General features: G+C 50.7%; 1 protein-coding gene across 1 annotated transcript in view; it reads right to left on the bottom strand.

The window, feature by feature from the left end:
* The window catches only part of BDKRB2 (bradykinin receptor B2), a 30473-nt gene extending 10850 nt beyond the window's left edge, over positions 1 to 19623 (bottom strand). Inside the window, exon 1 of the mRNA XM_014558818.2 lies at positions 19245 to 19623. The gene's annotated coding sequence lies outside the window, so the exon portion shown is untranslated. The remainder of the gene's footprint in view (positions 1 to 19244) is intronic.
* Positions 19624 to 20255: the final 632 nt, after the last annotated feature.

Genomic DNA, 20255 nt, shown 5'->3' with positions numbered 1-20255 from the left:
CCACTCCCCAGGATATTTCTTTTCCTTTTTGGGGGGGGTGGGAGGTGGGGAATGCAATTAGACTTACTTATTTAATTAAAAAAAATGGAGGTACCGAGGCTTGAACCCAGGACCTCATGCCTGCTAAGCACACACTCTACCACTGAATTATATCCTCTCCCACCCAGGGATATTTCTCACCTTCCCACCACCTCTGCCTTTGCTAGGACTGCCCCTTCTGCCTGGATGCCCTTCCTAGCTTTTGCCTGTTGAAGTTGAGGCCAACTCAGTCACTAACCCTTCCATGGAGCCTCTTAAGTGCCCTGCAATGGTCAGTTTCACATGTTACCATGTCTAGGCTACAGCCCAGTTGTTCAATCTCATACTGATCTAGGTGTTGCTGTAAAGCCACCTGGTAGATGTTACTGAAGTCCCTAATGAGACTTTAAGTCAGAGAGATTAGCCTCCATTATCTGGGTGGGCCTGACTTAATCAGTTGAAAGCCCTTAAGAGCAGACCTGAGGCTTTCCAGAAGAAGGAGAAATTCTGCTTGAAAGCAGCAGCTTCAGTCCACGCCCGAGAGTTCTGGCCTGCTCCTCGGGCCTTACTGATGGATTCTGAACTTGCCTAGCCAGCCATACCATCACATAAGCCAATTCCTTGCAATAAATCTATTAATACGCATCTCCTACTGGCTCTTTTCCTCTGGTTGAATGCCCTGGAGCAGAGGAGTTCTCTCCCTCTTGTCCTCCTCCTCCATCTCCCTGACATTGATTTAGGGCATGTCTATTAGAGATGCCTGCCTTGCGTCTTCCTGTCTCTGTTACATGCCTGACGCCTATTAAGTGCTCAATAAATGATTGCTGACTGACTCATAGAGGGCAGGGTGAGCCTTCTTTTTCTTTTTCTCCCCAGCAAACACATTTGCAGGGTAGAGACAAAGGGAACTAGAAGAACTTAAAAGTGAGCCCTGCCTGTTACATCCTGAAGACCTGCCTGGGTGGTTGGCCTGGGTGGTTGAAGCATCCTTACTCCCACGCTCCAGACAAGAAGGCAGAGGCTAAGCTGAGTAACCTGAGGTGGGTCCAGCTCACACGGCCAGCCAGAGGCAGGGCCAGGATTCAAAGCCAGGTCTGCTCGAGTTCAAGCACCAAGCTATTTCTCTTGTACCTGACAGCCTCCCCGACTCCAAGTTCCTGGTCAGGTCACCCCCATGGAACAGTTGAGGGATGAAGGGGGCTGGCGGGCCTGACAGTTCCTGGCCTGAAGGGGGCGCTGTGACTTCATTCCTCAAGGGACGATGTTCTGGGCAGGCAGCTGCAGATGGGCAGCATAGACCCGGCTCAGAAGGCCTCACGGGGGTGGCTCGGGGATCAGCACAGGGCGGGAAATCACAGCCCCTGGGCTTTGGTCACTGGGATGCTTTGGTGATGTGGGTTTCTTAGCGCAAGAAACCTTAGTCTCTCAATCTTGCCAGTCACCTGTGGTTTGGGCCCTGAGTGGAGCTTCAAGGAGCAAGCCATAGGGTGAGTGTGTGCATGTGTGTGTGCATGTGTGTGTGTGTGTATGTATAAGAGCATGTGTCGTGTGCCAGGAGATGTCCCAAGGGTTGGAAAGACAAAGGAACTGGGGTTTAACTACTGAAATCCAACCAGTTCAGAATCCCAGCTCCAGCACTTAGCTGTGTCTAACCTTGGACAAGCACCCGAACCCCTCAGGGCCTCAGTTTCTTCATCTGTAAAATGGGGAGGCTAATAGCACATACTTGGTGGGGTTGCTCTGAGAATAAGAAGGTTAATGACTGTCAGGGGCTTAGAACAGTGCTTGACACCCTTTAAATGCTCTGTAAGTGTCAGGGTTTCCTGTCTCTGCTCTGTAGTAGGTTTCTGTGAACAACGTTCTTGGAGAAAAGAGTTCTGCTTAAAAAGAAAATGTTCACCCTACCTGCAGCCCCTCACGACAGAGAGGGAAACTGAGGCTCAGGGAGGTGGGGGGATGCCTAAAGACACACAGCGAGTAAATGCCAGCCTGCAAGACGAGCCACAGCCTCGTCTGTCTCCTGCTGGAGTGGCCTTTAAGGAGTCTGCTCCGGGCCGGAGGTGACCAGGGGTTGGGATGCACTTACAGGTCTGGGCCCCCTGGGGACAGAGCCGAGGGCTGCCTTAATTGAAGCCTGGTTTCCTGTCCCAGGCTTACTCCCCTTTCCTTCTCCCCCTGTTCTGGGAACCTTTCTGGGTTAACCCGACAGGATCCGGGAAACAGCTCTTGGACACTGTTTCATCAGCCCCCTTCATGTTACAGAAGTGGACACGGAGGCCCAGAGACAGTGGTGGGCATACTCCCCAGACACACAGCCAGTTAGTGGCAGAGCTCAAATTTGAACCCAGATCCTGGCATCCTGGTACTCAGGCCCCCTGTAGTTTTTTTTTTTCCAATCATCCCACAGCTGCCCCCATCCTGTGTGCTAATGTCTGATTGTAAACGTGTTCAGAAACCGAAACCTCATACCCCCAGCCTGTGCAAAGGTGTGGTGGAGCATGTACCGAAACCGTATGAGCAGCTGCCCTTGCGTGATTAGAAAGATGTCCTTCTGGGAGAAAATATTTGCAAATGATGCAACAGACAAGGGAATAATTTCCAAAATATACAAACAGCTCCTACAACTCAGTAACAAGAACCAAACAACCCAATCAAAGATCTAAATGGACATTTCTTCAAAGAAGACTTACGGATGTCCAACAGGCACATGAAAAGAGCCTCAATATCGCTAATTATCAGAGAAATGCAAACCAAAATTACGATGAGGTACCACCTCATACCAGTCAGAATGGCCACCATTAAAACTCCACAAACGATACATGCTGGAGAGGGTGTGGAGAAAGGGGAACTCTCCTACACTGTTGTGTAGGGAACGTAGTTTGGTGCAGCCATTATGGAAAACAGTATGGCGAGTCTTTAAAAACCTAAAAATAGACTTACCATATGACCCAGCAATCCCACTCCTGGGCATATATCCTGAGAAAATTCTAATTTGAAAAGACACATGCACCCCAATGTTCATAGCAGCATTATTTACAATAGCCAAGACATGGAAGCCACCTAAATGTCCATCAACAGACATAAAGGAGATGTGATGTGCATATGTATGTGGAATGCTACTCAGCCATGAAAAATAATGAAATAATGTAATTTGCAGCAACATGGATGGATCTAGAGATGATCATACTAAATGGGATAAGTCAGAGAGAGGAAAACATGTATTGTATGATATCACTTATATGTGGAATCTAAAATATGATACAAGACAAAAACAGACTCACCGACCTAGAAAACAAACTTGGTTTGTTTACCTATGGTTACCAAACGGGAATGAGGTAGGAGTTTGGGACTAGCGGATACAAACTACTATATATAAAGTGGATGAACAAAGTCCTACTATATAGTGCAGAGAACTATACTCAGTATCTTGTAATAAACTATAATGGAAAAGAATCTGAAAAAGAAGACATACATACATATGCATATGTAACTGAATCACTTTGCCGTATGCCTAAAACTAACACAGCATTGTAAATCAACTCTCCTTCAATTAAACAAATTAAAAGAAAAAGAAAGCTGTCCTCTTTCCACTTTCCTGTATGTTCTGGGGTTTCTGTCACAGGCTTGCAAATTATTTATTTATTTATTTATTTACTTACTTACAAATAAAATATTCTTTTTTATTGAAGTACAGTTGATTTACAATATTATATTAATTTTAGGTATACAACAACATAGTGATTCAATGTTTTTATAGATTATACTCCATTTTACAATGGGAGGAAATAGAATTCTTTGTAGGAGAGCAAAAGCAGAAACCACATGAGAAAGGAAGACTGCGGGTCCAGAGGGAATGTGTTTTCCAGAAGAGCCTTTGCCCAGGAGCAGCTCAGACCCGGGGAGCTGAAGATGCTCATTTCCCTGCAGACGCTATAGCTCCCCAAAGGTCCTGGTGGCCCTGGGGGTGGCCAAGGCCCTGCTAGGGTGGGAGGAGAGGACAGCTGGCCAGGGGCTTCAGCCACACGCAAGTGTGGGCTGTGGCCTGTCTTCCCACTCAGCCCGGTTTACAACACAAGGCGGGGGAAGACATAATAAACCGAGACGCTGAACCAGCTGCAGAGAAAAAACTGTCCTTCTTGGCACGAAGGGGGTTGGGTCCTGCCCCAGGCGCATGCAGGAGAAGCGGTGGACACCAACTTGGAGTTTTATCCTTTCCCGCAGAGGGTCCTCACAGGATGCCCTGGGCTCCCAGGAGACTGGTACGCATTCACCTCCCGGGAGTAGCCTTCCTGCCCATTCATTCATTCATTCAGTCATTCAACAAACTTCTATTCCCCATGTATTTGCCATGCTTAATGTGAGATGTAGTGAGAAGAGTACAGGCATGGTGGGCAGGACAAAAAGAATTTAAACATCAAACCCAATCTTGATGCCATCCTTTAAGGACTATCTCAAATGTCACCTCCTCTGAGAAGCCTTCCTGACCTCTCAGCCAGTAGAGATCCCTCCCTTGTCTGAGACTGTGTAGCAAAGAGGTGGAAGAGTCCAGGGCTCTGAATATCAGAGCCCTCAGTTCTAGTTCTGCCTCCGTCACTGAGTACCAGGTGTGACCTTGGACAAATGCCTTGACATCTTTGGGACTTCATTTCCTCATGGGGAGAAGGAAAGATTGTCATGGTGATTCTGGAGACCTTTGCATAACCGTGACCCTAAAGAGGAAAGGAGCTGTGGAGGGGAAGCAGTGAGCTCCTGGTTCTGAGAAGCATGCAAGCAGAGGCAATAGGGTTGGCACACTGCATTTCAGGGGTACATCTCCTCACTCAGTGGCATCCAAAGGCTCTTATGAAGATGGAAGAATGAGTCAGTCTCAGCAAGTTTCCCTTCGCTGCCTTCTTGCCTGGCTCCCTAAAGCCACCAAGGATTCTGAGTCCCAGGTACTGGCCTTATCCTGTCAGGCCTGCATGAGTCAAAGCCACAGTCAAGTCAAATACGTGCCCCAGCCACGTGACTGATGCCCTCTGCCCAAATCCGCTGCGAGATGCTGATCCCCTTGGAATGCAGGGACTCAACTTTCAGAATTTCAGAGCTCTGGGTTTGTCAGTGTTACACCTTTTCTAGAAAAGAGTGGAAGGGGAGCATGTTTCCTGAGAATTGACCTGCAGAGAAATGGGTCTAGAATCCCCCACGACAGGAGAAGCTGAGAGGATGGGAAATGTTGGCCCTGCGTCCCCAGCCCAGGCACTCACATCATCCCCGGAAGCAGGGGTCAGGCAAACCTGGGATGTGTCTTGGTTTTGTCTGGCTGGATAACCTGGACAGGTGATGTAGCCTCTTGGGAAAATGGGCATAAACTTCCCTGAAAAGGGTGTCGTGAAGCCCGGTAACAATGTGTAAAAGTGCCTGCAACTTTCGTTTTGTTTGCACATTTCTGAGTACATCACAGATAAACCCCTGCATGTAGGGATGATGGTAATCATCCCTATTTTACAGATGAGCAAACTGAGGCACAGCCAGTAAGGTGGAGCTGGAATTTTAATCCCAAGTGGTCTGAGCCAGAGCCCCAGGTTTGATTTTGGGGTTTGTTTTGTAGCTTGTTATTAAGGAAAGTTTTGAATATACACACAAGTAGATAGACTAGCATCTTGAAACTATGGACCTATCACCCAGTTTGAGTAACTGCCAAATCACAAAATCAGGGCTGATCTAATTGCTTCCATCCCAAACCCCAGCCCCACCCCTTCTGGAGGATTTGAAGCAAATCTTGCACGCCTATCACTTAACCTATAAATCTTTCAGGATGCATCTCTAACAGATAAGGACTCTTTTTCAAAAAGCATAGCTTCACACCCATTATCACACCTAAAAGGCAGCAACAATAATTTCTCACCAGCATCAACCATCCAGGCAGGGTTCCAGTTTCCGATTGTGTCATAAATTTCATATAATTTTTTTTCAGTTATTTTCTAGAATCAGAATCCAAAGTCCTTCACACACTGGTTTGGTTGCTATGTCTCAAGTTTTTTTTTTTTAATCTAGAGGTTTTTCCTGATATCTCTCATTCTGTCTTTTCTTCCTTATTAATTTAATTTTTAAATTTATATGTTAATGAGTCTTGGGGTTTGTTCTATAGTTTCCCACAGCCTAGAGCAGTGCTGTTCAACGGAAATATAATGTGAGCAGCAGAGTAATTAAAATTTTCAAGGAGCCATATTAAAAAAATCAGGCTATATTAATTTTAATAACATATTTTTAACCCAGTGTATCTATTTTTTTAATTGAGTTATGGTTGATTTACAACATTGTGTTAGTTTCAGGTGTACAGCAAGGTGATTCGGTTATACATATATATGTATATATCTATATTCTTTTTTTTCAATTCTTTCCCATTATAGTTTATTACAAAATATCGAATACAGTTCCCTGTGCTCTACAGTAAGTCCTTGTTTATCTATTTTACGGATAGTAGCGTGTACCTGTTAATCCCATACTCCCAATTTACCCCTCCCTCCCTTCCCCTTTGGTAACTGTCAGTTTGTTTTCTATGTCTGTGAGTCTGTTTCTGTTTCGTAAATAAGTTCATTTGCATTATTTTTTAGCTTCCACAAATAAATATCATATGCTATTTGTCTTCCTCTGTCTGACTTCACTTAGTATGATCATCTCTATGTATGTTGCTGCAAATTAACTCAGTCTATTAACCCTAATCTAAAATATCATTTCAACATGTCATCAGCAAGCTCTTCCCTGTTCGCACTTCATTCATTCAGTCACTTTATGAGCGCCTACTGTGTACGGGCTACCAGGACATGGTAATAGCTTCAGCTTTTAGGGCTTATTCTGATTGCCCAGCAGTATTCTAAGTGCTTCTTGTGAGTCAATTCATGCGCTCCACATCCATCGTAGATGGAGGTCCTATCATTATCCCCATTTTACAGTTGAGAAAGCAGAGGCATGAGAGGTGAAGTAACTTGTCTAGAGTCACACATCTAGTAACTGGTGGAGCTGGGCCTTGAACCCTGGCATCACTGCACTGTCTCTGTAGTGTGAGGACAGTGGTAAACAAGACCCGACACCTGCTTTCAGGTGTCTCCCAGGTGATGGGGAGTATGCCCAAGGCGGGGCACATGAGGCTCCCTGGGGAAGATCTCAGCCCCGTCCACAAGCGCCAGGTGACTCAACAGTGTAGCATTAACATTTGGCTCTCCTCTCTTTGGCTTCCCTGCTAGGACACCTGACCCAGCCAAAGCATGTTCCTGTTAGGGTAGGACTGGAATGAGGGGCCGGCTAAGTCTGGAGGCAAGGAGCTAGGGGGCTGGGCAGCCAGGCAGGAGAGATGATGGCACCAGAGATGGAGTTGGGGATGGAGGGGGGAGGTGCAGGAATGGGGAGATGCAGGGAGGGAAGATGGAGTCCAGAGAGGGTGAAGAATGGACTGACCAGGGACGGTCCGTGACCTTAAAGCAGGTGGGAAGAAGGAAGGCAGAGCAACGGAGGGTGACACTTTGGGACTCAGGCTGGTACCTCCACTGGCAGGATCTCAGGGGAGCCCCAACTCCTCAGAAGGCAGACGGAAAGACCTTAATGGTTTCTCTGGTTCCCAGAGAGCTGTCAGCTTCCTTCCACATCTGCCCTTTGTAGCTGACTTCTGGCACTCCGGGACTATCTGTCCTGTGGGTGGAAAGCTTGTCCCAGAAAGACACGTTCATGCCTCATTCACCTTTGGGACCCACTGTCGAGCCCCTGGCATAAGGTAGACTCCTGGCGAAAATTTTTTTTCCAGTAAATACTCAGTAAATGCTCCCTCTGACTGGCCCTAGACCACCATTCACAGGAATAGGCCCTGGCAGCCCTGCCTGGCACCTCTGGGCACCTCTGGGCACCTCTGAGCAAGAGTGGGCTTCTTCGGACAGACTGAGAGGGGACAGACGCAGTGGTATGCTGGCACGTGTCAACAACTGGACCTCTGGGGAGGAGAAGCCCTAACTGTAGCATCTGTGAATTTTCGTGATGTAAATATTTCTACCATGGCTGCTTTCAAGTCCAATTGACCTCATAAAATTCCTGACAATGTTTTAACAATTGACTCCACGCCTCCCACCTCCCGAGCCCCAGCTTATACCATGTCAGAGGACCACCTCCCTGCCTCCTTGCCCATCTCCCCTGCTACACAAGGCAGGAGCCCTTCCAACTCCTATTCATCCTTCAGATTCAGCTGAACATCACCTCCTCCAGGAAGCCTTCCAGGACCCTGCTGAGTCATTTCTCTTTCATACAACTCTCAGCATATCATAGGTAAACAACTTGTTTAGTCAGCTCTCTCCCCGGTAGGCTGGGAGCCCCCTGACTGCAAGAAATGTCTGAGACTTCCCTCTACTGTATGCTCATCTCCAGGTGCTGGGCCTGGCCCAGGGCAGGCACACAGGAAATATTGTGGAAGGGAAGGATAATGATGACAATGATGACACTGACAGCAATGCATTTACCATCTGCTGGATGACAGCTCTCTTCTGAGCATGTAACAAATATCAACTCATTCAATTCTTACAACAACTCTAGACAGGCATTGCCAGCCCCATTTTACAGATGGGAAAAATGAGCCCTGGCAAAATTCAGTGGCAGAGCCTGGCCTGGGACACTGTGTGGAAGTGCTATGCTCAGTCCTGTAAAAAAGGTGGGGCTTACAGCCTTGTCCTCATCTTAACAACAAAACAAGCTTGCATTCCGGAGAGGGGCTCGTCCAAGTTTAGGTAAAGGCTCTTGGCCAAGGTCATTGCTATTAAGTGGGTTGGGATTGTGTAGGATTCAGACTCAGGGGTCTCGGACGCAAAAGTGCTTTGTAAACTGCCAAGTAGCACAGACCTGTCAGGGCCACGGAAGTTCTGAGCCAGAAGAATATCGCTACTCAGAAATGTTTTAGTCCAACCCTACCTAACTGAACAGGTGAGGAAACCAGAGCCTTGAGAGGGAGGTGACCTGTCCCGAGTCATGCATGAAGCGTCCCGACCTCAGTCCTCCACACACAACCTCATGATGCCAGTTACTTAGTGGCAATGGGCATGGCACTTCACAGTTTATGCCAGGGAGGTTTGCACATCGGTTCTTTCCCTGAACCTCACGATTTTCCTGCAGAAGGCCTATTAGATGCATTATATAGACAAGGAAACAGAGGCTCAGCAAAGTGATGTATTGAAGCTCACAGCTTCCTAAGTGGGGACCCAGGGGACCACTCCCAGAGCCACCAGAGAGTTGCAAAGAACCAAGAAAGAGCCAAGTTGGGTGTGTCAAGTGTATCAGGCAGACCCTGCTGGAGGGGCCTGGAGATAGGGGCTCAGGAAGGGCTTGTGAATCCCTCCTGACCCCTGTCCCCCAGCTGCTACAGGGCTGCCTCCACAGGGCTCTCAAATGTCAGCCTGTGGCCGGGGCGGTGGGAGGGCCAGGGGGTGACAGGTCTGCCTGGCCCGACCCCCAGTTCCTCTCTTCCCTCTGAACCTTGGCTTCCTCATCTGCAAAGTGGGGAGGGTAACTGCGCTGCCCCTGGGGTTGTCTGGGGAAGAGAAGAGCTGATGCCGTCAGCTGCCGAGCCGCAGGGCTGGTGTGGAGCTGATGGCCCCCCAGGCAGCTGCCGCCTGATGTGCTCTTATTATTACTATTATCTGACCTTCCCCGGGCCACTGACTCCACCTTTGAGCAGGTGGCTTTCCCTCCGTGGGGCTCAGTTTCCTCATCTGTAGGGCCAGGAGTGAGGTGATCACCAGATTATTTTGTAAGGTCCTCCCAGCTGTGACAGCCTGTGATCGGCAGCTTTCTAAATCTGTCCGTCCCAGTGCCAGTGTGGGCCTCCTCCCTGCAGTGACTATCTGTTAATACATATTCCCGGTGTTGTTGTTCCCATGTACACACACACACACACACACACCCCCTGACTGCCACACTGTCAGTCACTCAAGCACAGAGCAGAGTCTTTGCTTCTCTGAACCCCTGGTCCTGGCAGCGTAACTGCTAGTTGAATGTTTGCTGAACTGCACTGCTATTATTGGCAGCAGTGAGTTCCCGACCCTGAAAGTATTCAAGTAAAGCCTGGGCAGTGTTTTTGGTGTATTTGGGCCAAGATTCCTTAAATCCTGTGGGTTTAGCCCTAGGACTACATATGGCCACCCCATCCAATGCCACGGCCCCCTTAGCCCCTTGGCCTTTCTGGTTCAAGACACATGTTAAATTTACATGATTTGAAGGTGCTGGGATTGCTGACTGTGTGTCAGTGCATTCACAGACCTGACCTCCCGCAATTCTCCAAGAACACTACAGGAGCGTTACCCTGGGTGTGACACCATCCGGCTTTAGGGTGGAAAATGAACTTCAGAGAGGTCGTTGACCCCCAGAAGGCCGCTCTGCTGTGAAGCAGGGTGCGGCCTCAGACCACCCAACACCTGCATTTCTTCTACTTGCGGGAGAGGGAGAGAAGTAGCCGGGCCGGGAGCGCTGTTGTCCCTGCGAGGTAACCCTGCAGAGGAACTGTGGTTTACAGCTCAGCTGGCGCCGCGGCGACCTGGCCCGGGGCTCTGAGACCGCCCTGGACCCTGCTTGCGGGGGGCCGAGCCCTGGGGTTCATTACCCCTAGTGCTAAGGCAGGTGGAAAATTCCTAATTTGTGAGCCTGGAGAGAGGAGAATTTCTGACATGTACAAGCTTGCCTAGCCCCCGGGTATTTCACAATTTGGGACGTGGAGAGAAGAGCCGTGGGGATGCCTGTCCCGCCGCGGTGAGCCTGTGCCGGAGGAGGTGGGGCGGAGTCGGGGGGCGGGGGGCACGCCTAAGCAGCCCGCCCTCCCGCACACTCTGCCGGATGCGGGGGAAGCGGGCCGCAGTCCTGTGCCTCTGCTCACTGCCACGTCCCTTAACCTCTCAGAGCCTCAGTTTCCTTGGTTAAGTGGGATGGGTTTTTGGGGCAGGTACTTGATTAGCAATTGATTACCATTAGCAGGAGTTTGCATCTGCTCAGATGCCAGCTCCACTGTCTCCAGACTCTGGCTGCCTGGCCCTGATCCTTCAAGAACCTTTGGAGCTAAGACAACATTATAAAATCTGTGTTGCTAGGGCCAGTCGCAGGCTGGGGAGGCAGGCGGGTGGCACAGCTTCTAACTCCTCTCTGAATAGGGTCAGGCAGAGGGGGTTGATAGGCTCTCAAACTGGCCTCCAGAAAATTCAGTTTTGATAATTCGGTGAAGCAAATCAAGAACTTAAAAAAATATCCTTTACTTTTTGCTTGGCATTTCTGAAGACAATCAAAAGGACAGGAAAAGCCTCCTGTCTTTCGATTAGGGAAACAAGAAACAACCGAAGTGTTTCAGACCAGGGGACTGGTTAAATATGAGAAAAATGACACTTCAAAGAGTTCACCAACAAAGAGAGACTGCTTCTGAGTTCACGTCAGGTGGGGAATAGAGCTGGGTGCTAACTGGTATATATGACACGGTAGGGAAAAGTCTGGAAGGCAAAGTACCAAACTGTTCCTGGTGGTGGCTGCTTCCAGCGATGGCATCCTGGGTTGCTTCTGCGTTTTCTTTCCTCTTTATAGTAGGCGCTACATTTTCCACGAAGAATGCTGATTTCTTTTGGAATGAGCCTGTTTAAATATTTAAATAAACCAAGTATTCTCTCCTAGTTTTTTCTCTTAAAATAGAGAAGGAAAGAGGGGTTAGCTTGTATAAGAAAGATGATCAGCCAAGAAAAGACCTTGCTTATGTGAAAACTGCTGAATCAATGCACAATCACGTTTACATTTAAAATGAAATGTTTAGCGTATTTAGGAGCTGTTTCTTCCATGATTTCCTGCCTTACCGAACCACCAGTCCTGAGCAGGTGAATTCAGTGAGCTGATTCCTGTTTTTTTTTTTTTTTTTTTATTAAAAACGAACTTTTATTTTTAATGGAGGTACTGGGGATTGAACCCAGGACCTTGTGCATGCTAAGCAGGTGCTCTACCACTGAGATATATATACCCTCCCCTCTTCAGTGGGCTTCTAAGAACCCAGGAAAAAAGCAGCCAGATGGAGGGCTGCTGAGGGAAGCTCTGGGAAGGTGGGATTTCCTGCTGGACCCAAGAGCTACTCGTGGTCCTGACAGTATGTGGGCTGATTTCCTGAATTTGGGGTCCCTGTGGATCCACAGGTAAGTAAATCCTTCCCCAGACTCTGTTCTTTATTTTGACTCCGATCTCTGTCGCCGGAGTTTCATCTCTGAGTGATTTTTGCACAGCGCTTGCAGGGATGGGATGTCCTCTGAGCCCTTTCCCACAGGAGCGTGGCTTCCTGCTGCCTTCACTCATGGAAGGCCCTGTGCTGTGATAACCTGTTTCTCTCCTAGGTCTGGAGATGCTCCTCTGTTGGAGTGGATGTAGCGATTGATCACTAAAGGGTGTTTGTTTAAGTTCTTGATTTGCTTCACTGAATTATCAAAAGTGAATTTCCTGCAGAAAACCTGAAGCCGGCCTGATTTTCCTTCCTTTGTGTGTTGCCTGCCACTGTCCCCTGTCCCGCCACCCCTGGTTTATCTGGCAGCCTGTCCTCACCACCTTAGGCCAGCTCTGGCCCTTGAGGCAAACCCGCAGAAAAATGGAAGAGGCTGGAGAAGAGAATGACTGTGAAGGCGTCCAGATCCCAAGTCCCACTTTTACGAACAGCGTGACTGAGTGAGGGCCCCTGCTCTGGGCCCAAGCCCCCCACTTGTAGGACTGGGGACATTATCTCCTGGCTGGAGGTTGTGGCAAGGACGCCGGGAGATCACCCCTGACAGTCAGGATCTCATTTGCCCATGGCAGCCTTTCCTGCCACCTCCGTACCCCAGCCCCGGGTCCAGGACTAGTCTGGGTGGTGACTGCCCCAGGTTCCCCCGCCCTCCAGCCACAGCCACCCAGTCCAAACACACTCTCGGAAGAAATTCCCAGGCCGCTTGCAAGGAAAGTCCCCATGGTTGAGGTTTATCCTCGCAGTAAGCACGTGTCCACTGCTGGGGACGTGCGAGGCGTCCCAATCAGGGCAGTGGGCACCCAGCCGGGGCTCGGGGTTTACCCCCAGAGTAAGAGCCGGGCCCAGGCTCCCAGCGGCGCGTCCAGCCCTGGCCTCTCTCCCCCGCCGCCCCCAGCGGCAGGGCCCGTCTCCTCCCTGGCCTGAGCCCACCTCCTGATCCCCACCCTGACATCCTGGCCAATCCCGGGAGGCACAGTGTCCTCATGGGAGGAACCAGACCAGCTCACAACCCCAGCTCAGCCTCTGTCCCCTCTCAGAGGGTTGCCTCAACTCCCCCCAACTCTCGAGGGGGGAGCCAGCCCTGCTCTATCAGAGTTTAGGGTGACAAGGGTGCTGGATGGGGCTGAGATACACACTCACGGGGCACTGGGTGTCTGCGGCGCCTGGTCTGTCCCACAGCTGGGCCTGCCCCACCTAGACACACGCTCCGCTCCACCTGGTCCAGGACCCTCGCGGGAGAGAACGTGAACCCTGCCCACAACGACAAGTCAGATAGTGTAGACGTCACGAGCTTGTGGGGACACTGAGGCAGCAGAGGAGTAGTGTCTAATGTATGTGTGTGTGTGTGTGTGGTGTATTTTTATGTGTGTGATGTGTGTCATCACATGTGTGATGTGTATATTTATGTTTTTATGTGTGTATGGTATGTGTATATGTGTGGTGTGGAAGTGTGTGTATGTGTGTGGTGTGTGTGTCTATGTGTGGTGTGTGTATATGTGTGGTGTGTGAGTGTGTGTGTATGTGTGGTGTGTAAGTGTGTGTGTGTGTGTATATGTGTGGTGTATGTGTATATATGTGTGCTGTGGTGTGTGTGTGTATGTGTGTGGTGTGTGAGTGTGGGTCGGGGTGGCAGACAGGCCCAGGAAGGGAGGAGTGGAGACCCTGCCGTTGGGCTCTGGACCCAGGAGGCCTGGGACCAGCTGTGGAAGTGACTGTCCCGGGTGCTCCGGGATGGCCCCGGGGTCGCAGGTGCAGAGCGCTGCCCTCGAGCCCTGGGCCCTGGCCTGTCTGTCCCGCAGGCGCGGTGCTCCTTGTGGGCAGCAGCCCCCGAGCTGGGAGCCCGGAGCATGTCCCCTCGGAGGCCCGGGCAAGAAGGAGCAGCTGAGCCTGTCGCACACAGCCCTGCTGCAGCAGCTGCACAAAGGCCGCGGGCGCGCTCTTGTCCCCTGTGCAGGTGGGGAGGCAGAGGCTCAGACCAGTCAGCGACCTGCCCTGTGCTGCCCAGCAAACAGTGGGTCCAGCGTACATCAGAAGGCTGGGCTGTCAGACTACGAGGCTGGTGTCCCCACCATGCCCTCTGTCCCCACTGTGCCTTTAGGGAAGCCGGCACTCGGGGTCCAGACGGACCTTCAAAGCAGGGACTTTGCCGAGCGATGAAGGCCCACGAATGGCTCCCGGGGGCCCCCGGGGGCTGGACCCTATTCCCTTGCAGAAGGCACCCCAGGCTCAGAGCTGGTAAGCTCAGAAGTGTCATCGTGCCCCTGAGCCATTAGGACACAAGGGAAGAAGCCTGGAAACTCGCCAACCAACTGCTAGTCTGCGGTGACAGAGAGGCCTCCTGGGAACACCTGTTCCCCACAGGAGGCCAGAGGCCACACTGAGGGAATTCCAGTGCTAATGTCCTGGCTTCTGATGGCCCGATGCCCTTCCTGCCTCAGTGCAGAGTCCTACCCGGGTACAGTCCCCACCAGCTGGGAGGGCGCTCAGGGTCTGGCTCTGGGCCACCTTGCAAGCTGCTGCCCGACTCTGTGCGAGGCCCAGAGGTTATCAAGGTTTCCTTTAGGGCTTAGAACATAATCAGTTTCTATGAACACTCCTTGGCATGTATTTCCCTTGTCGAGTACAAAGTAAGATAATTTATAATAATCACATTATAATATATTACACATATTTATGCACATGCTCTTCTAATGGTTAGCTTTAAAATTTTAACAAACATATTAAACCTTGTTTCTGTACATTAACATTGAGCAGAAAAATAACTATTCTTGCAGGTAAGAGAAAATCTTTAGCACACTTTTCCTTCTTCCTTCTTTTTCCCTTCCTACTTTCAGATTTGGTTGAAGTAATGAGAAATTTTCATTCCAAGGAGTTTCCTAATTTTTATGTCTCTTTTAAGCCTCCTGTCTAAACAGTGACTTAGCTTCACAACTGCATTGCAGTCTATTTGTCAGTCATACTTTAGAATTGAACTGGTTTAATGAGTCAACTAATTTTTCCTATAACATGTCTTGAACTATTTGGTGGGATTAATTTCCCATGTGGCTGAAAGGTACAACCCCAGAGGCTCTGGAAGGACCGCAGAAGCCTCCCCTCCCAGCCCTGAGTTCTCAGGGAGAGGGTGTCTGTCAGTTTCCGAGATGAGGTGGGAGGGGGCAGTGAGGGAGCCCTGGGTGCCAGGGTTTGGGGGCCCTAAATCTCTCGACTGTGGGGATTAAGAGGAGGGGCCTGGGGATGGTGGCTTTGGGGTCCAGGGCAGGGACAGGGCTTGAGGTCCTCTCAAGTTTCTCTCCCCAGAAAGCCCTTTGCTAAGGCAGTGTGTATCAATGGCTGGACTTTTCCGGTCAGGCCACACCCACCCTGGAACATAGTAGCTCAGGGGACCCAAAGGAAGGAGAAGATGTGACGTCACGGGTGCACATCAACACAGTTACAGCACAGAAGCGGCGGGGCCGCCCGAGTGCCTGCCCCTCTACAGCTTGCAACATGTGATGTCCGGTGCCGGCGCTGTGATTTCCAGATGTGGACTCGAGGGGCGGCCAGGCCAGCTAGCGAGTTTAGATCAGGGTCTGGAAGCCAGTTCTCTGCACCCCGCCTCCCAGCGCCCCACTGGCCTCAGAGACCAGAGAGGCCCAGAGGCGCTGGGCTGTGTGGGGTGGAAACCTAAAGTTTGAGTGCACCCACAGATGCATTGCCTAGGAATCTGAATATGGGCATGCTGGGGATGCCCTGTTCCCTGGGACTCCCAGGCCCTCACTCCTGTCCCCAGAGGCCATCCCTCTGCTAGATGGGCACCTGCGGTGAGCCTGGCACCTGCTTGTGCTGCACCAGCATCATCTGAGTTAAACCTCATCATGGTCTTGGAAACAGGAATGACTGTCCCCATTGTACAGTTGAGAAAACTGAGGCTCAGGGAGCTTCTCCAGCAGTAAGTTATCAGAGTTCAAACCCAGAGCCCATGCTTGCTCAACTCTGCTTTGTGCTGTGATGATTTTTTTCAAGGGGGTTCACATATTTCTAGCATCCAGAATCCTACAGATCCCAGAGTCAAAGAAACATCTTACTCGTTGGGTTTGTTCTGGAACGTGTATTTTGATTAAGGAGCTGTGGATGCTTGGCTCAGGGAGAACCCATAAGGATGGGAATTATACTGTCCAACTCCAAGAGATAGATGGTGGACCAGTGCTCAGTGGGAGCGGGATCTAGCTTGTCTGAGAAAAGACTTTTTAACAGGCCAGTTCTCCAGGGATGGAGCAGGCTGCCTTGTAAAGTGCTGAACTCCTCGTTCCTAAGCATGTGAACTAAGAGGGTTGCTCAGGGGTCCGGGGATTCCTGGGATGGGTGCGCCTTGGAAGTGATGCACTCAGTCTTACTATCAAGTCTTAGGGAGTTCCGATCGTTTGACTCAAGGTCCTGGGGTACCCTAAGTGCCTTCTGAATCCTCAAAGCACAGGTCTGCTCTGTGCGCTTAAAAAAGTTTTAAAATAGACTTTATTTTTAGAGCAATTTCAGGTTCACAGAAAAATTGAGCTGAAAGTACAGAAAGTTCCTGTACAGCTCCTGTCCCACACGTGCACAATCTTCCCCAGTTATTGACATCCTGCGCCAGAGTGGTGTGTTCATACAAGTAAGGAACCTCCACGGACACATTGTATCACATGGTTTACGTTGGGACTCACTCTTGGTGTTGTATATTCTACAGTTTGGACACATGTATATAGCACTATATATGTGCTATTATAGTTCCGTACAGAATAGTTTCACTGCCCTGCCCTAGAAATCCTCTGTGCTCCGTGTGTTCATCCCTCCCTCCCCACAACTCTGGCAACCACTGATCTTTTTACTGTCTTATAGTTTTGCCTTTTTCAGAATGTCACACAATCGGAATCCTGCTATATGTAGCTTTTTCAGATTGGTTTCTTTGACTTAGTAATATGCTCTGAGTGCTTTTAGTGCCTGCCAAGTGATCAGTGTTCATTTATTCACCCATCCACCCATCCATCCATCCATCCGTCCATCCATCTACCTATCCATCTATCCATCCATCCATCCATCTATCCATTCATCCATCCACCCATTTATCCATCTACCTATCCACCCATCCATCCATCCATTCATTCATCCACTATTCAGTCTTTCAGCAGATACTGACCAGTGCCTGCTTTGTGCTAGGCTCCTTTCAGTGGAGGGGAGACAGCTATGAATGGACAGACATGATCCCTGCTTTCATTCTGAAAACCAGAATCCCCTGGTGGGTCTGCAGGGCATTCTCCCATGTCCCAGGTATGCCCCTCTCTGACTCTATGGTGGCACAGGTCAGAGGGGCAACCCCTAGGTTTACCCTTAGACCTCCTCTGAACTTGTATCCAGACACAGTCACTGTGTTAGCAGAGACCACATGGCACAGCTGTTTCCCCTGCTTGGAGCCATTGGTCAGCAACTCCTGAACTCAGTCTAATTCCAGGTCCTTAGTCTCACCACCAGTCAAGCACCGGAAACTTCCCTTGTTTACAAGGGACAGACCTGAGGCCCAAAGAGGTTGAGGTGTTTCCCTAGATGCTGAGCAGAGGGCTTTTCTCATTTACGTGCTGGCTCTGAGGCTCAGTTTCCTCATCTCTTCTGTGAGGGTCTTGGAGCACACGACTGCAGGGGTTTTGTGAGTCCAGGGCAGAGCTGGGATGAGACCCTGGGATCCTGCCGGTGGGGCCAGCCTGGGCGCCTTCATTTTCAGTGTTTTCCAAAACCCCTTCTCTTGGCTGTTCCCTACACCTCGTTTGACTCCTGTCCTAAGCGAGCAAAAAGCAGTAAACCCTTCTTTCAGGTTTGTGAGGCTCCTGTGGTGGAAAAGTCCCCCTCACCCCCACTGCTGCCAGAGTCCAGAGGGACACACAACGGTTTTCCTCCAGAGAAGGAGGGTGGCCAGTGTCCTCTGGGGTCGCTCACCATGCCCCAAGCCACCCACTGAGAGAAGGAATAAGAGGCAGGGTAGGCCTGGGGCCCCACCGCCCCACCCCCGGGCCAGAGTTCCCACTTCCTGTGGGCTGGCGGGAGCTGCGGGCCGCCTGTGACTCAGGGAGGCACATTCTAACCTGCCCAGGAGAGCAACGCCCACCTCCCACCCCGACCCAGGCTCCTGAAACCACCTGTCCACAGCAACTCTAATAACGGCTAACACTTACTGAGTGTCTACTGCATATGTGACGCTTTGTAGGCGTGACCCCATCTCTGTCGTTGCCACCCTCCACCAGGTCAGCTTTATGGTGCAGGGAACTGGGAAAAGACTGACCCAGAAATGTTTCTCAGGGGGTGAGAGCAGAGCTGGGGAGCCAACCCTGGCTAGATGCAAAGTCCATGCTCTAAGCCAACACACTGTCTTATCCCTCTGTCCTGGACAACGAGGACCGGATGGGAGGAGACAAGATGCTTGTCTGAGTTAACGCCACAACCGCCTCAGTGCACATCAGCCAGCGTTTACAAACCCCCTTCCATCTGTGGTCTGACTAACCCCAGCCACCCTACAAAGTGGGCCAGCGGGATACTTGGCAGATGAAAAACTGAGGCTCAGAGAAGTTAAGTAACTTGTCCAGGGTCACACAGGGCCAATGAATAGCATGGTGATGAGTGAAAAGCCAGATTCTGGGGTCTAAACCCCACACCTTCCCTGTTGCACCACATTGGCTCGCTTCTCCCAGGAATCCACCCAGCGTCTATAAAAGTCACATCACTAAACTACTAATACAAACGCATGCCTGCCTGTCAGTCTCCCTGATTCAGGGAGAAGACAAAACTAGCATTCCTCCCGCTGGGAGGTCAGGACTAGGGAAAGAAGGGAACTTCCCCCAACTCCCCAGGACCCGAGGAAAACTTCTCTCCCAGGCTGGGAATCAGCGCCAGTGTCGCCGGCCCGCCCTCCCTCTGTGCTGGGTCCGCCTGTCCTCCCGCCAAGGTGAGGCGGCCGGACCAGCCCCTGCCCCGCACCCACCTTGTGCGAAGCTCAAGCGCGGGCCCTTCTGCGGCTCCCTGGTCCAGCGGGGCTGCCCGAGGTCCCCAGTCCTCCGAGGAGCCTTGCAGTGGAGCTGGAGTGGCGGCGGGAACAGCTCATCTTTCAAGGGCTGGGCCATGATGTCATCGCCCTCCTGGGCACTTCCCCCTCCACCTCCAGCCTCGCCCAGCGCTCCTGCCCAGCGGCCGCCCCAGCCCGGCTGGCTACGGTTTCCAGAACCCAGACCTGCAGAGGCCAGTGGGGTGGCTGTAGCCGTCCGGGCTCCGCATGCCCCCTGAGCCTGGGTAGCTGGCCAGCCACATGGAAGATTTCCAGGCTAGCCCCAGGAGAGTTCTGCTGTGCAGACAAGCTGCCCTTCGAGCCTCGGAGTGGCAAACGTGTCTGGGCTCCGAGTCAGCCTGGATCTCAGCCCCAGTGCTGCCGCTTCCGTGGCTGAAAGCCTCGGGCAAGTGACTTAACCTCTCTGAACTGTAAATGAGGCCGATTGGGACAAACCTCAGAGTAGGGTGCGGTGAGGATGAATAGCAGTCCCAGCACGTGTATAATTTTTACTCTGTCAGGCATTTTCTAAGCACATAAGTGCACCAGCTCAGCTAATCCTCAGGGAACCCAGGCGGTCTGGCTGCAAAGTCTCTGTCCTTAATCGCTCTGCGATTCCCTTTCTCAGTTAAATGAAATGACTCAGGATGTGGGCATTGGACGCACGGCAGGTGACCCCTAAATGCTGGTTCTCCTCCTTCCGGTATTGACATAGCAGCTGCCATACCACACAAGTGAACACATTTGTCTAATATCACATTTTTTCTTGTCACGATTTGTTTCCCCTGTATGGTTGTTTTGGGTCTGAGTTCAGGTGTCAACACTGGGGTTTTACACAGAAGGTGTAAACAGAGGATGGCTGGGGTGGGGTGCAGGGGAGCTCTGATTTTTTTTTATTGAAGTAGAGTTGATTTATAATAATCATGTGTCAGTTGTATCTATGTATGTTTT

This window comes from Camelus ferus, chromosome 6 (genome assembly GCF_009834535.1).
Source record: "Camelus ferus isolate YT-003-E chromosome 6, BCGSAC_Cfer_1.0, whole genome shotgun sequence".
In the NCBI taxonomy this organism is placed as follows: domain Eukaryota; kingdom Metazoa; phylum Chordata; class Mammalia; order Artiodactyla; family Camelidae; genus Camelus; species Camelus ferus.
The sequence above is the reverse complement of the archived record's forward strand: the minus strand, read 5'-3'. Positions and strand labels throughout refer to the sequence as shown.